An 18066-nucleotide genomic window follows, 5' to 3' on the forward strand; every position below is an offset into this window, starting at 1 on the left:
TAATTCCTTAATAAAGTCATGGATTAAAAGTACACACATACAAAGACACACTTACTAAAATAACTGCCAGCCAAGACACACCGCAGCCAATTAGTGAGCTTCTCCTGCAGCAGGACTGAGGCTCCCTGACAACAGAGAACACCTTCATCTCCCTGGACGTCATTGTCATCATCCCGGCCATCATCATATTTCAGCTGTGCTTCATTAATGGGACATGCCAGCCATTTTTCCCTGCCTGTTTACTTGCTTTTTGAGCAAACCCTACACATCAGTCAGGAGACAAAGTCAGGTTGTGCGTAGCAGATTTGAGGGCTTGTTGATGAGCTTGTCTTGAGACTGATAACGGCAGCCTTGAGAAACACAGTGCTCTGTTTTAATAACCTCACATTGATTGATCATTCATATAAATTTTCCAACAGGGATGTCTGTAATGTTAGATCTGCACAAAGCCTTCTAATGGATTCATCCTTTAAATGATTTATAGGATATCAAAATTTTTTGAAACACACATCTGGCACAGTAGGCAGCTACACAAGCACTCATCTGTGATGTAAAGTTCACGTGCTTTTTATTCTTTCTTTGCTTATGCAAAACATCTCCAGTCCCTTTGGGAAGTGCCCATTAATTTCCTGAGAGTCTCTGTTGTGTTTTCCACCTCTCTCATGTGTATCTGTGCTGCCACGGTCTCACCTGTCTGTCTTGGTCACATGAGTCGTTGTCCACCGGGAGCTCATTATCACACAACAGCAACATTGTTCTGCCGCCACAGAGATCATCTATAGAACATTAGCATACATTTCACACATCTCACTGTTTGATATGTGCTGTTTAGAGGAAGGTGGATGTATTCTTGTCACATAGCCGATTACTCATAACTTACACAACCATTAACGTAAAGAACTCGCTACAGAATAGACCTGATTTCCTTGACTGCTCCTGAACAAATCTTATGTACGTGCTACACAAGTGAACAGCTTTAGCAGTTTTGTCACTAACCAGCCATTGCATGACTTCCTGATGGAGATGAGATTTGTGACGCCAAATGAATTTCTCCTTGAGGGGCGATAAAGTTGTGAATAGAATTGAAAACCAGAGTAATGGGGTAGAAAAGCTGTGTTTGTCCCTCGTCTCATTGCTGGAATCAGACAGAGAGCGTCCCGGTAAGTGAAGAGATAAAACGCTTGTCAAGGGTACCAGACTTGCACACGGATGCTTTCCACCAATGACTGGCCATTACTTTCACCTCCGTCAAACAAATACTTCATCCAACCTGACATCCTTCAGCGCTGTGGAGACAGAGTAATCATGAAATGCCACAAACAAATGTGTGGCTGTTTTCGAGTGCCATGTCAACCAGTCCTCACTACCTTCACCTGCATGAACACACAATAAAACAGACTGCAAAATGTTCCTGCTGACCTCGGAAAGAGTTTAATCTTATGGCCTTTAAGTTTTCTGCCTGTGAGTTATGGTGATGGAACAGAGCCACAAGTTTCTTGGACTTTGTCCCCTTTCCATCTTGTAAGGTCCCATAGTAGAGTAGAACAGTTTCGCTGACGGAATAAAGTTGTTCCTTTATTAACTGGCATACAGAGGAATGCCAAAACCTTTACCTTTCTTATTTGTAGCAGAAAATATGACAAGAAACACTTGGCTGGATAACTAAGGCAAGTTCCAAGGCCTGTCTGTTAGCAAATTGTTAATGGTAGTGTTATTGCAATGTAGAAATACTCCAACTAAACATTTGTAAACAATGCATGGAATCTATAGCTATACTATGCCCTGACATAACATGAGCTTCCTTAAGATATAGAGCTTAGGGATGCACAATATTATCAGCATGATATCGATAATGGAAGATACTAGCTAAAAATGCCAAGTATTGGTATTGGCAGACAGGAAAATTTCTGCAAATATTTAGGGCTTATTTATCAGCCATAATATTGGTAAAATGTACAAATGTAACATCAGGTACTGTGCAGAATTTTTAGGTATATTTGGGCCAAAAAATGAGGCTGACTTAAGGTGAATGATGGTGAATAAGCCCGTCTAAGGGGACCATTGGGCAGAAGGGAGAATTGACACAACCCAGGTCGTGCCCTGGAGGTCCTTGCATATTACCAGGGGAGGTCAGGTATGCGACTTTGCCATGTCAACCGTGGTCCTTTACTGCTCTGGCCCCCTGACGGCCATCCTCTCCGAGTGTCCTCCCAGCTGCCCCCTCCACAATGCACACAGCTGCCCCTGGCACCTTGAACAAGTGCACCAGTTCCTGGGTACCCAGGATGTGGTGAGCCGGAACAGGCCCAGGAAAGCATGCCAGGCAACTGTAAAAGCACAGCCCATTTCAGGCTACCAACCCATCCTCGCTCTCCTGAGCACGTCAGCATCAGACGTCAACGATGCACCAAAAAGTTGTTACAAAGGTGTCCATCGGTCTACGTCCAGGCCTCACAAGAGTGTAGTCAGACTGCGGGTCAAGGACAGAAAGACTGATTTTCGTCTGCATGCTCAGATACTGGGAACACCACACTGTCTTGCTCAGTGAACCCACCCCTATAAGCCAGGTACATAGAAAATAATCTGTTGAAAAAATAACCCTAACCTTTAGGGCGGTGTATGGGATGTGGTGCATAAGCATGGCCTAGGGAGCTGTCCAGATGGGTAGTAGGGTCGCCACCAGCCCCTGGTGTGGAAGTTCTAAGGGTTTGAAAATCACTGGTGGTCACCAGGCATATCACCAGGGGTGAAAAGGTCCAGGCTAAATAAATGCCATCGAACTTGACCTTGGCTGCCGGACGACACACGTGTGTCAACATGTATCAAGCTTGACTCTGGCTACCGACTCCCCCCTCTCCAGCCCCAGGTTGTGGCACATTGGGCCTTGTGATGAATCCTGAGCACCCTACATGCCTAAAACATATGCTCATGACAGTTTGCTTACCTAGGGCACTACCCACTCAAGAAGGCGCACAGTGAGCCCTGAATATTTTGAATGAAACCCAAACGTTAAAAAACTACATGACTGTCTATGTCCCAGTTCCTCTCTCAGCTCTGCTTAATTGGCCATTCATTGCACAACAGACATTCTGACCTTTTTCAATAAAAGAGATGTGAATATAATGGTATCAGCAAAGACGACTTTGGAAATACTGGCATGTCAGATATTTAAAAAAAATCAAATATCATCCCCAATAGAGCAGTCAGCTTTAATGCAGCCACAGTGATGTCAAATAAGTCCACCACTGTGCCTTAATGTCTAATTGCTGGTCTTTATCCCAAAAATGAAGTCAATAACCCTTAGTTTTAGATGTTACAAAAAATGCAAAACGAAAAAAGGGAGACCAATTGTTTATAACTAAAATATTCAGAGATGAATCACTAACAGTTTGGTTATCTCAAAAACTTTGTTTTAAACAAGGCTAAGAGTCTACACTTAAATACATAAGACAGTAGGCAGAGCAGTGTTTTTAGCTAAGTGATAGCTCTTGTAGCCTAGTGACAACGCTAAAGCTACTAAAAAACAGGGCTTACATACAACAGTTTTTCTACTCTTGTTCAGTTTATTAGCATGTTAATATGAGCAAATGATTAGGTATTTAGAATAGTATTATGTTGTTTGTGAACAAGTTGTTTTTAGGGTCGGCTCTCAGGTTTTGTTGTTATTTAACAGACAGAATAAAAGGATGATCTTTCCTCCACACTGCCCCACCACAGGCACATGACACTTAGAAGTTGTGCTTGACGGTAAGGCATTAACGTTTTATGACCCAGCTGGTGAGCAGGTTTCATCCAGCCCACAAGATGTTTTTGTGTAACAGGACTTTTTGAAAACTGCTATATGAGATCATCAGATCATCAATAAGTACATTTGGAGTAAAATACATGCACATATATTGATCCGTGATCAAAACATTGCTATATACTGTATGTCTGATTTACTAAGAGCACAAATGGTACCAAATATAGAGCCTTTGAGAGCTAAATACTGAGCTGAGTTGAATGATCTTGATCACTAAAATACCATTTTTTATCTCTAGCTTTGAAACCAAAGTTGATCTTATGACACTAAAACCAGAGTTTTCAAAATGTCCCCGAAGGGAAACAATGTTTGCAACAACCAGGTCTTTGCAATCATGTGATCCCAAATGTCAGTTGGGGGTCAGGAAATGCCAAAGAGAATGGAGGAAAGTTAGTACTTCACAGCTCTAAAAGGACTTGCGTGCTGCAATCATCTTCAGAAAATTTCTACATGCATAAGTTTGATCTCTACATTTTACAAGACACCGATTTTTACCACAGTTTAAACAAATTACCCGGCATGGAGACAATCAGGATCAGAAATACTCAGTCCTACAGACATCCTAGCATTGTCTAGCCAGACGAACACAGACAAGTGTCTTGAAGAGTCTTGTACTGAGCTAAAAGGCAAGCTGAGGCCCTTTAACATATAAAAAATTCTTGTCACGAACATGCTTTCAACTGAAATGACAGAGCACAAATGTTTATCATATTATACAGCCGGTGTTGAACAAAAGTCAAGGGATCAACAAAACATACCAAGACACACATCCTGTGTCAGCCTATCCAGTTATCATTAAAGACCACTTTCCTTTAAGATGCAGGACTCATGTGGCTAAAAAGGAGGCAGAGACCTTCATAGAAGACTATGAGAGATAAGCTAAGTTGCCGGTGTCTTGGTCTATGAAGCATAAACCAGCGAGATGCTGGCCTTGGTCTGTTTGAAGACTTAATATAAACCTGTATTACACTCATAAATTTAAATCAAGCACAAATTTAGTACTTATCCTTCATGTATTTGCAAGTTAAGAAGAGAAATCCTTCTTCTTCTAAAGGCTGTGAAGTTTTTAAAATGTACCTGTAGGAGTTTAACAGCTCAAGAGTACATCTTTGTTCTTTATGTTGTCAAAATCCTGACTAATCAAGAAAGCCTGATTGAAATGTAGTTGAAATATTCTGTTTATAAGCATTTAGGGCAGCAACATCAAAATACCACAGCTTATATTGTTGATCATCACATCACCGGTGCTAAAAACTTGGTCCGTTTGTTTTAAGGACCTTATAGAGATGGTTTACTCTTTTAAAAAAATGTAATTCACGTGTCTTGTTTGGTTTCTGGCCTCTTTTCTCCATAATGTCCTTTAAGAATACAATTTATGAATGTTAAATCTGTGTATGGCCACATCTCACCTGTTAAGGCAAACCTAATCAAATATCTTTTTCCTGTTGTTGTTCTGGCCCCCATCCAGCCCAAATGAATTCATCTTCTCTTCTATGCATGCACTGAATTTTTTTCAATCCAACAGATGAAAATACTCCAGAGGACTTGTCAAACGCTTGAAGCAAGGTGCACAGAACATTCTGCCGTTTGAACATTTATCTACAGCTAACTGTAAACTTCAAAGCGTGCCGTGCCCACGCTTTTTCCCAAGTTCTGATGAGGCAGTTTGTCTCCTGCTTTGTCAGCCATCTTGTCAGTCAGCCCTACCCTCCTAATGACTGCTGTCAGTCAGGGATGTAACTGTCAAACCGAGTCAATGGCTGCACTCCCACCTTCCATGATTAGATGATGAGCTGTGTACATCAACACGTTTAGCCTTTTTCAGCGCAAATGCCAACAGAATAAAAGAAGAGACTTCTTGTCACACAGTGTACCAAAAGTTCTGCGAAGAAAAACTTCAGGCTGAAAAAGGCGACAGCAAAATCTCATCCAACGAAGAGGAATTAGTAAAAGTAGAGACAAGGGATGACCGGAGGACAGCGAGGAGGCAGTGGTAGTGCAGCGATGCCCTGTTTTTGCAGAAGGGAGGGGCGGGAGAGCGGTGGGAGGAAGGTGAAGATGTCTTCAGATGTGGCAGTTGTGATGAAAAGAGAAGCGAACGACTGAAGACAAGAGGTGGAGAAGGGGAGGAAGAAGAACAGCAGAGAGGTAGTGGAGGAGTGTGCATTATTCATCTGTGCTGACACATCACAATCTCTGATTCATCTGGTGAAGGGCATCAGTCAAGTCACAACCCATCTCTTAGCCTTCACTCATACGCACACACGGAAACACAGACACACGACTGACACAAACACACGCACACACCTTAATGCAAATGAACGCCTGACTGAATAAAGGATAATTATGGGTCTGGTCTGCTTGCTGTAGACACCATTAATATCAGACAGGAGGGTCTTCAACAGCGAGGCTATCAGGTTATATGGTGGAGTGTTTATTTGAAGATCAAAGTTACAATAAATCTTCAGTTATTTTTCACATAACAGCTAGTTTTTTTTATTATTTTTTCCCCACCGTCTCAAGACTGTACGCTATTGTTGGTGTGAAATTGAAGAAAAATTCACTTTTAATCAGAAAAAAAAATCCATTTGTCATGCACAAATAAAATCAAGGATGCAACTGGGCTGAAGTAATTTCAAATTGTAGTAACTGGGCATTCTATTGATTATTCTGGCAATTTATCAAGCAGTCTAATGAGAAATATTTTCCTTTTATCCTTTTGCCTATTTTAAAAGCAATGGTAAAATACAAATGAGAGAAGAAGACAGTTCTCTTAAATGAAGCACTACTTGTTTATTTAAAATTCATTATTGCAAATGTAACAGGATCTCATAGGAAAATAATCATCTAAAAAGTGCATTTTGTAGAGTGCTAAAAAAACATTTTAGGTTTGCTGAATTACAAGCCACTGTGTTATGAACAATCAGGCTAAATTTCACTCCTGAAGAACATCTCTAATTTTATAAAATTAAGCTTCAAAATTATGAAAAATGAGGCAGTGAAATGTATGTGCCTCGTTCAATGAGTTAAGCCACACCCACTCAGGAGAAATACGATCCTCTCAAAAAAAAAAAAAAAAAGAAAAAGCTTCAGATCAGAGCACTGCTGCCTGGCTCTGTGACAGAACAAAGGCAGAAGTTGGGGATTAAATTTACTGTTTTCTGGCACAAATCTCTGTTATGATGCTTCTAATGAGCCATAGGCCGCCATGTTAGATAGATTTGGGAAACTGACCTCATAATGAACAAAAATACAGCATGTAACTGGTGGTTAACTTTCAGTGAAGGCAGTGACATCAGCTCACAACAGACTGTATTAAGATAAACTGCTTTATAAAAAAAAATCAGTCACCTATAGATCCCAGTGTTCTCACATGTTAACAGCAACCTTATTCCAACATATCTAGCGTGTTTAGAAACAAAGTTTGGATTTCACTTTACAGGGACTTTGATTTATGTTAAATTCTACTACTAACGTATCATCTTGTTGGACACTGCAGACTTATGGTATAGACTGGATGTCATGTGAAGTACAGCAGCACAGATGAAGAGCTCTTTTGTGGTATTCTAACATCATTTTACAATGGACACACTGCACCAGGTTTTATTCTGGAGTGATCCACACTTTGGGCATTTTCTGTTATTTCTGCTGGGGTGCCTGTTCTTTAAGGTCGGCTGTATTTTCTCTTCTCTCTTCTTCTTATTGTTATTTCATGTTAGGTTACAGTAACAGCAGAACTAAGTCATTGTGTCACATAAATGCCTGTGCACAACCCAGTATGCTTTAGCTGTCCATATCATTATTCAATTTATTCAATAATTCATTTCAGCCCTTGATGTAATAGAACTTTGCAGTATGACTTTATTTAAATGGATATGGACAATTTTATTCCATTTAACAAAAACATATATTGCAACAATCTGTCATTAAACAACAGGAGGCACTTGCTATTATGCCTCCCTTGTATATTTATTGCACAGAAGTATAAACCTTTAGAAGTTCACAGGCTTTTTTCTCTCACAATTTCTCACAAAATAAACCAATCAGAAAATGTTTACCAGGCTCAATTTTGGTATCATTTTTTCAGCACAACATCAACTTTATGAAGTTCAGACTATTTTTAAACTCTAACTCACTGTACTAGATATATGACCTCCAAAAACCACACCAAAAAAACAAAAACAAAATACAAAAAAAAAAAACATTAAATGGATCGTCAAAAAATGTTTTCAAAAAATATTAATTTAATTTTTAATTTCAAGAGTTAAAAATGTAGAAAATTCAGTAAACTTACACATAAAAGTTGTCAAATTGCATATATCAAGCTAAAAAAGATATTTTAAATATGTATCTACAGGTGTTTTTACTCAACTAAACAAAGCCCAAAGTTAAAATAATATTGTACTTATATATACAGACAAGAAAATTGCATTCTTTGCATTCCAAGACTGTGAGAGATTCCCAAGCAGTGCAAATTAAACATGAGAACATGTCAAAGTGAGCCAAAATCAAGCTTAATGCAGGAAAACAAACATGAACATAGGTGTTTTTTTCCATTTTAACTGTCCAGGTGCAAAATATTTTATGCACATAGTTGCAAAGAGAATTAAATTACATGGACTGCATTTTTGCAGAAGGAATGATTGAAAAATAATAAAAATATAAGGAGATTTTTTTCCCTTACAAAAATTACTTAAGATGTCAAAGTTATGAAAAACCAATGCCACTTCTGTACATTATGAAACACTGTACCCTATTTCAAAAATGAAGTTTTATATCAAATTCAAATGATCACATTTCCTATTTGACTTAACCTATCAACGTCCAACAAAAAACTGAGAGAGAGCCTAAAAATCGCACTTTATACACACACAAGTGATTGCAATGCAAATTGTGGCTTTCTTTCTGTGCTATCACATGACAAACACAGTGCATGATGACGTCAGGCCAGCATGATCTTGGACTCCTAAGGTTTAAACCACAAAGTTACAAGGTGTTACCCTACTTATGGAGAATTGACAAAGTTAAACCAATCATCTTAATCATTAGCTGACTTCAGATTCATTCCTGTATAGAAATAGTTAAAAATCAAAAACGGATCAGACAAAAACTAGGGATATATAATATTATCGTCATGATAACACTTTTCAGCAGATATCTGCATAAAAAGTTAGTCAGAAAATTTTAGCTGATATCTATGACAGATGCACAAATTGTAAAAACAGGGATGGGCTTGAACTTGTGAAGCACTTTCTAGTCATGTGATTACTCAAAGCACTTTCACACCACAGGTCACACCTACCCATTCGTATCACATTCATACACCATGCTATGGAGAATTTGCCATCAGTATTAGCTAATCCCATTCTTTCACATCCATACCATTTACACACCACTTTACAAACTACAAATCTTCCCACTGCTGGTCTTGTTGAATTTGCTGGTCATAAAGAGGCATCAACACTAATTCCAGCATGATCCATGACTGGATACAAACTCCTCACAGGAGCTTTAATGTATGTATTCAAAACCAATTATAATTCAATGGCAAGAAAAAAATACACTGTAATTTTCACAAGAAATGTACATATAATTAGACATTCAGAGAATCATTATTTCTTATGAGTAGTGTGGAGTTATTGTATTTATGATGATGATGCTGTATTGTGGCACAGTATGAATTTCAATGAGTTGATGAGGCTTTTGTGCTGTATGTGACTGAGGTTAATTTACTGTATGGTGTTAGTTATGTTTATCTGTGTTGAACTAACCAAAGCACATAAAGTTATCTTTGTATAATTAGGAGAATTTATTAGATTGGATTTATATATATTTCTATAGCTCTTGTATACATTTATATGTAGAAATAAAATCATTGGTACTCCTGCATTATGTCAATGACAGCTCCAAATATGTGTTTAATTGGAGCTGAAATGATTCCTTTTGAACATTACAATACAATTAGCCCACATTTGTTAATATAGCCCCAAGAAAAATGACATAATGTTATGATCGTTTATTCTAATATGATCCAACAGACAGCCTTTGTAAAGTAATGCAGATTTATGGCTCTGCAGGGGAAAATGTACGTGAAGACATCCCCTGATTAAACAAAGGTTAACTGAATACAGTAAATAAACATTTATCATTTCCCTGCACATCCTGCATCCTCTGTATAATGTTTAATGCTGTTATAATAATCTCCACACATATTGCCCAGCCCTAATGGCTTCACTCTGCATGCTGTGCGCTTTGCTTTCAGAAGCGCCTGAATAAACAAGACGAGGAGCAGAGCAGACAAAAGCGTACTGTTTGGGAGGTTTTGAAAAGGTCAATTAATATCAATGCGGAGACAACAACAAAGTTCCTGTCTGCTTGTAATACAGGTGGCTACGCTTCCAGCATCAAAGTTACACGCCTTGGTGGATGTTCTCCTTCCTTCCACCTCAGTGCTGCGACAAAGCAAATGGAAAAATGCGCACAGAGACTTTGACAAAAATCCACCAATGGGCACAACATGCAACACAAGGGAGCAGAGCAGTTGTGGGGTAAAGCTGCTGCAGGTTCTGGGAATAAGACTTCAATGAGGCCTTTGACGTGAAACCAAAGCTGCTCCACTGGGAGAGAACGTCATCCGGCATATTCATGTCTGGATGGATCTTTTCAGTGGTATCTGCTAGGAAGGAGCAGGGAACCATTGAGGCCTATGCTTGAACCCTGTGAGATGCTATTTAAAGGAGCACATGCCATCAGTGATTTCATAAGCGTCTGCTTCTAACAGGGCCGAGATGAATACCTGTGGGGCCGAGCATCTTCTGCCTCATGGAAGAGCATATTTGATCTGAGACAGGCAGAGGGGATTTTTACAGTTGAGCTATTCTGCACCCAAATAATGACTTTTCCCTGTCAAAATATTCGAAAAATCATCCACCTTTCATGCAAAAGTATGCGGTTTGTGTAAGTCAGCAAGGCTGGGGTTTGAGCTGAAACTTCAGGACAGAAAATCCACTAAAGGGAGGAATCCATGTGTAAAAATGACTGATTAAAAATAATTAGGGATGTGGAAATGGTGTGGAACAATAACCAGCAAACGCGGGGTGCCCCGGGGAAAATTCCCCATCTGTGTGTGAGGAGGAAGACCTCCCTCAGATTCATGATGACAGTTTGATTTTTCCAGTTTTACGAAGGCCGCGCAGAGGAAATACAGAAAACTTAAACAGGCATTTGGAGTGATTTAAATCCCGAGCAGGCAATAGCCCTCGGAAAATGTGTCAGGATGAATTGATGTATCATTAAATTACTCTTAGCCTGTGTACGCGTGAGTGGCTGCGTTAGGAGCGAATCCTGCTGCGTATAATTATAGACATAAGAGAGGTCTATGGACTTCAAAACAGTGCCTATATGTGCAGATGGGATTGTTTTAAGTAAAGCTTGAGTGGAGCAGATGCAGCAGCCACTCTTTTGTCTAGAAACAGTCTTACTAAATGAGACCATCCGCCTTGCCAACTGGTGCCTTTTCCAAGAAATTAATTATATGAAATAAGAGCACATATGGGTTTATATCATGACTGTGATAGCCCTTTTAAGAATTTGAATGACATTTGCATAATGGGATTTCTACTTTGCTGCATCACATGTATATCAGCAAACAAGGACTATCTTTGATAATTCAAATATCACTGACACATTTAAAGGATTCCTGTCATTTTTATTTTGTAAAATGGGTTATGCATTGTAAATTTTTTCTTTTGTTCCCTCTCTTGAGATTTAAAAAAAGCTGTCCTAAGCTGAGGCTCATCACACCTTGATGTTTTAAAGCCACTTTAAACGAGAGTGGATGAGGAACAAAGGCGCCTCTGCTCTGCCAGTCTGCCCCGGTCCCTCGTGCTGCCCAGCCAACAATAAGGAGGGGGGTGCTAGGGGGGGCACGCGCACTCACAGCACTGTTGCCAACCTGCCTGGTCTGAACAGCCCCTCGCGGTTTGATTTTCCTCCCAAGCGTTTGAAACAAACTCTCAACTGATGCTGACAGGGAAGACGAAGAAACCTGTCGGACACAAAGCACCGCTAAATTCACCCGGACATTGGGTGAAATGTCAGTAGTTTCCTAAAAAGGCTGTCGACAGGTGAAAATAAGGCGTCTGGGTGGGGTGCACGCGCGGCTGCTAGCATGGGGTGTATGGTGACGAAGGATGCTAGTTACCTTGGTAGGAAGTGCTCCGTCTTCTTTACTGTCTGCTAGATTCATGTGGGTGGATTTGCAGCTGGAAGCTCCCTCTCCTCGGGAAACAGCGGGGATAAATGTAATCCAGAGAAAGGTCTTCCTTTGCGGGGGGTGCATGCACACATCGCCGGCGTTTCACCCCCCTCCGTGCTGCCTGGGTCACGGCTGCTCCTCAGCCCGTTTGTCGGGAGAGCATTGCTAGCAGGTCGGGGTTGGCCTCAGATACTGCTGGTTGATGTCATTGATACTCCCTGCTTCTTCTCCTTCCTTAATGCCCTCCTCCTTCCCTCCCTCTCCTCTCCTCTCCTCCCCCTCCCTCTCTCTCTCTATCTCTCTCTCTCTCAGCACACCGGAGCCCTCCCCCTCTCCCCTACACATGACGTGATGCAGGCAAGATCTCCAATAGCAACCGTATCCCCCATCACCCCTATTTACCCCCATTACCAGCAAAACCCCCACCTCCCCCACTGCCTGCCTCAACTCCTCCATGCAGCTCCCCTTCTCTGGATCGCTGACTGGTGCAAAGAGAGGGCTGGATGCTGAGGTAGGTTTTAGTCTTGTGTATTGGTGGCTGACTTTTTTTTCCCATTGTGCTCCCCAGGGGCTCAAATGAAGATAAGCACCTTGAAACCCGGTAGACTCCCTTATAATAGTGTCTAATTATAGCAGTTTGGCAGGGATTCAGAACTCCAGAACAGGCCGCAGCTGCAGGAGAGAACTCCCTTTCTGAATTATAGTGAACAATAAAGATCAACTCAGAGCAGGACAGTGTGACAATTCAAGAACAATACAGGAGGCAAGCAGAGATATAGTGACCCATTTCTTATGTAGTTAAAGCTGCTGTTGAACTGTACCTCCTCAGAGATGTTTTAAATATTCTTTCCTCTTTATATCAACAAAGGAAGGCTTATGACACCAAATAAATCAGTGATATAACTGTACAAATGTCCTTTTATCTTTGATTCCTTCATTCCAGCTTGGAATGAAACAGACATCTTTTCTTTATTTTTTGGTCATATATTCTTCTCGTAATTGCAAAATATAAAAAGGAGACAAGTTAATGCAGAGAAGATAGTATTTTGTGACTTTATATGGGTCAATGACATTTGAGGCTTCATTCATTTGCAGTTGAGCCACCTGACACAATAGTTACACCACCTGACATGTGCAACTAATTTAAAATTAAACAGGTTAATACTTGACACATGTGGTCACTTTTGTTCTTACATATATTTTCAAAATAAAATAAATAGGGATGCACGATATTGGATTTTTTTTGCCAATATGCTGATATTAACAGACTAATTTCAGCTGATATCCACACTGATTTTCAAATATGTATTTCAGTGATGGACGCAGAAACAAACTTGAGTGATTAAAACACACCTTGAAGTTAAAAGATTGAGAGTGAGCAAAGAAAAAGACCTCATAAGTCTGTTGGCCCAGCTTAAAACTTAACAGTTTGTTAGTTCAAACTGCAAAAATTGCTTTTTTAAGCGAATATCTGCTATACGGATATCAGGCTGATATCTTGCATCCCTTAAAATATAGAATTTTATGGTAAAATGTAGCAGTTTATCTTGGTTGTACCACCTGACAGTGAATGTGTACCCACCCACCTGTGACTAAAAAGAAAGGGAGCTCAGCAGAAGTTCAAGCAGAAAGACGGCTTCTACTCATTCATTAGCCACTGCTCATCCATTTCCCTTCTGCCATTCTTTCCCTCTTCCCATTCTGGTAGCTGATTATGGGTGTTCACTCTCTTAAGTTAAGCTATTTAGATTCTGCCATAACCTAGTCTGACCAATCATCATGCACCTGTCCTTTAATATTCTAAATCTGTTATTCTCTCTTTCACAGTCAGCTTGTCGTTTCAGTATGGATACTGCGACCCTCCTCCATCCCAGCCACCTCCCTTCCATTTATCAGCATCTAGTCCAGATTCTCACGGTCCTTCTACTCACCTCATCCTGCATACGTCAGTCTCCTCCTCCAAGCCACCTCATTGGCTCCTGGTCCAGCTTCTCAGAAGTCTTCTCCTCATCTGATCCTGCATCCCTCATCAGCACCACCACCAGTGTCTAGACTCCATAGGGGGGCATCCTTTTCCTGCCATATGCCTCGCTACCCCTTCAAGTACATGAACCATCACGATGCAATCTAATTGCCAAAGACTTTGCTCTCCTGATTTGGTTTTTTTTTTTTTTTTTTTTTTTGAAAAGGATCTATAAACCACTCCATTTGGCCGTAAATGTCAACTGGAGTCAAACTAATGTTTGACTCTGAACAATCAGCTTTGAACTCTTTATTTAAAAAAGTCCCATGATTATGGTTATACCATCCTGACATTTAAGAACTTGCAAATTCCAGGACAAAAGTTTTTCAATGACCTTACTAACTTTAGATTGAAAAGTTTTCATAACATTTGTTTGTTTCAAAGATTTCAACCATAAAATCAGGCCAAAGTATTCTAACTTGAGTTTCTCACAGTTAAAAATACAATTTTTAACAGTGTCAGTAGATATACGCCATGAACTGATTATTTTTTTTTCAAAAGGAAATAGTATGCACTTCATGTCATTGACCCATATACAAGAATTCTTCCACAAAGGCATGGCTGCAAGCAAGAACAGTATTGCATGAAAATGTGTGCAGGAAAATCCTCCAACCAAGGACAGCTGGACCGCAACTGTGTATGAAATTAATTTTAGTATCTGACCTTTACCTTTCAATTCGAGCAGCAAGAGAAAACCAGGGGAATTCAGGGGAAAAGGACCTCTCTGTCAGCAGATGTAACCCATCACATTCAATGTCACTGAAAATACATTTCTGCTTGTTGTTTTGTTGTGCACTTTCTAATTTAGCCTTGAAAATATCAATAAAACTGAAACTATAAGAAATAATCTAAGGAAATGAAACAAAGTCCCACGCCTATAACCCTTAAAGATGCTTCATAGGCCAAAACAGGCCTTTGTTTTATAAGATCTGTTCATATTTAGGTCACCCAACATGACAAAACCAAACGCCACAAGGGCAAACAGCGAGGTGTTAGCGTTGTTGTAGGTTAGCCTGACGCCTCGGGAGCGTGTGAAGGAGCCTTTATTCGAACCTCTTTGCTGACCTCAGACTCAGCATCAGCAACTCTGCCTGCCCGCCTGCCTGGATTTCTCTGCTCATCCCCCGATACATTACTAATGCATATTCAGCCCTGCATAATAGTCTGCTAAAAGTCCTTCCCAACAACTCATTCTCATTTTCTCACACAAAGAGCGGCTGACAGGGCAGGAGACAGAGATGGGGAAAATGAACCCACTGCCACCACTTCTGACGCTAATTGGATGCTACAGTTTTAGAGTCTCTCACATGGTGTTACAGGGACAAAGGCTTCCCCAAAGACAGATTTTCTTTGTTGCTACTGACATCTAGTGGGGAGTTGCTGTTATGTGATGCTACAGTTACTTCAATACCTCAAAAGAAATTAATCCAGGGGCAGGGCTTTAGATTTCTTAGACTTTTGTTGCTGAAATAAAGGCTCTCAAATACACCTTCAGCCTATACACTAAAAACAGAAAAAATGAAAACATTGAAGGTTGATTTTCTTTCTTTAAAAGCAGGTCAGGAAGCAATATTCTTCACCTTTAACCTCCTGACATCATAGGTCACGCTGCCAATGCCAATAACTTCATTTACATGCAGTGATTAGTACGATCATGTGGCACCCTTCACAGAAAGATCAGAGGTCAGGTCAGGGTTAATTTTGTTGTCACAGGGACTTAAACTTCTCTTTTACAAGCATGTTTCTCTTGGCTTACTACCCAAACATGACACCTGTCTCCAGTGCATAATACATAAAATGTAAATACATACAAAAATGACTATTTAAATCCTCTAACATTTAATCAACAAGCTCATTTAGTCTGAATAATGTGCTCTCTGTTGTCTGTGTGCTGTCTCTGCCCGTCACCCTGCGTGTGACCTGCCTGACTGTATAGCATTACAGTATTCCCATTTTCAGAGTTGAAGCTAGGGCAAAAGATCCCTAAAATTAGCAGGGTAAGAGCCCTGTCTCTACCACTGCCCCGCAGCAGTGACGTTAATTGCGCTCTATTTATACTTTAGGAGTGCACGACGCAGAAAGATCAAGTTTCTGTTATACTTTATTCCAGTGTCCCCGGATTAATGTGAGCAGAGCAGTGAAACAGCCTCAATTAGATAGGCACAGGTTATTAGTTCATATGCTGCTAATGCAACATTATGTATGCAAGTTAAATTAAAGTGTGTTCCTCTTTCTAAAAAAGGTTATTTTATGAACCTGCGTGCATTTCTATGAACTGCAATTATAACTGTCTAAGCGCATCTAAGTATGTGTAATGGTGCTTTTCATGAAAATGCAGCAATCCAAGAAAAAGCAACTTTTAAGGGCTAAATCGGGGTTTCAATTCAATTGTTTGAATTGTTTTGATATCCAAACTAGGGCTGCATAATTTGGAAAAACAAACAATGATTATCTAAGTTCCCCATGCTAGGTATTCTTCAACAAAAACAAGTAAAAAATCATTTTATATTACAACCAACACAATATTAAATCAAACTAAGGCTGAACATTTTTGAAAAAAAAAAATATATATAATTGTTTTATTTCGACTTGTATTGCAAATTGGATAAGAAATTGTTGTATCAATAGAGTGATCATTTTTATGTTATTCTCATTTTGGACAAAAAAACAACAAAAATGAGGAAAGTAAGATTTTTTGTGAACTATACTAAAAAAAGGCTCCTGAATGATTGTATGATATATAGGGCATAAAATCTCTCCTGCAAAAAAGAAGGATTAAACTGGTATTCTGACACACATCTTAGCCCAAAGAAATAGTGCACCATCTACAATATGAAATTGAAGCAAGCTATATTGCAATTTAATCTTAATTTCAATTAACTGACCAGCCCTTATCCAAACATTGCCTTTTATTTTTGCAATTTAGTCAATGTGCATGACTTTGCCTGTAAGTGTAGGTAATTAAAGAAAAAGAAGATTAGGACTCCAAGATGTTGCTATTGTACTGAAACAGGCACCAATCAGGATGAACATTATTAACATGAAAACTGTATAAGGAGATATAAGATTATTATTTAGCCTTGGAATATTGAAACTTAATACTTAAAACCAGCCCTATCTAAAATGAGTGTTTAATCACCTGAAAACATACATTTGTTTATTTTTATTAACTCTGAATAACCCTTTTATTCATACATGGGCAGGGTTCCCTACCAAAGAGGAGAAAATAACATACTTAAAAAAGAAAATTACAATGGTTGCTACAGTTAACATCAGAAAATCTGATGGTAACTCTCTGATGGTAATCTCAGCATTAGATGTCACTGATTACCCCAATTTCACACACTGCACCTTTAAATACCAAAATTGAAAGATTTTGAAAATTGAACATTTCTGCCAATATTTAGAGCCGATATATTGGCCATACATATTGGCAGTATACATTATATTATAGCCTTAAATATTAGTAAAATGTACAAATGTATTATCAGGTGTAAGTCACTGCCTTGGGCAGTCTTTCTCAACAGTGATAGTGTGGCACCCTGGTGAGCCTTCTATCAGGGGTGCCTTAGAAATGCTTTATATGTAACCTAGAATTATCATGAATATAACAAAAATGGTCTCATTTGTGCCTGAAATCACATCTGTGTGGAGGCCATTCATTTTTTTGGTGATCATGGAGTTAAAAATGCATCAAGATGTTTTTTGAAGGTCTGCATGACCACTACACATTTCGCTGAAGCATTTAAATCATTTCTCAAGAGTGCTTAAAAGTTTTATCTTACTTGTTCAATTACTACACAAATCCCTTGCGGGTCACGGGGATGTGAAATGCTTATTCTTTTTAATAGTTTTTTATAGGGTGACTTGGAATTTTCAACATTTTAAAGGTGCCTCGACAAAGGTTGGAAACGCTGGCTTAGGGTGGCACACACAGTAGTGGGCCCACAATGGCCTCTGAACACTTTGAATGAAACCCTCAGT

At 39.5% G+C, this 18066-nt stretch overlaps 1 protein-coding gene across 19 annotated transcripts in view; it reads right to left on the reverse strand.

Annotated features, from left to right (window-relative positions):
* The window catches only part of LOC121519817 (receptor-type tyrosine-protein phosphatase S-like), a 131112-nt gene extending 118841 nt beyond the window's left edge, over positions 1-12271 (reverse strand). For 18 of the 19 annotated variants that reach the window (XM_041802818.1, XM_041802819.1, XM_041802812.1 and 15 more), the window contains exon 1: positions 12006-12268. The gene's annotated coding sequence lies outside the window, so the exon portion shown is untranslated. Of the gene's footprint in view, positions 1-12005 lie in introns of all 19 variants that reach the window. The other variant, XM_041802813.1, reaches the window with a different exon arrangement.
* Between the last annotated feature and the right edge of the window lie 5795 nt (positions 12272-18066).

The sequence above is a fragment of the Cheilinus undulatus genome, linkage group 13 (assembly GCF_018320785.1).
Source record: "Cheilinus undulatus linkage group 13, ASM1832078v1, whole genome shotgun sequence".
Taxonomy (NCBI): domain Eukaryota; kingdom Metazoa; phylum Chordata; class Actinopteri; order Labriformes; family Labridae; genus Cheilinus; species Cheilinus undulatus.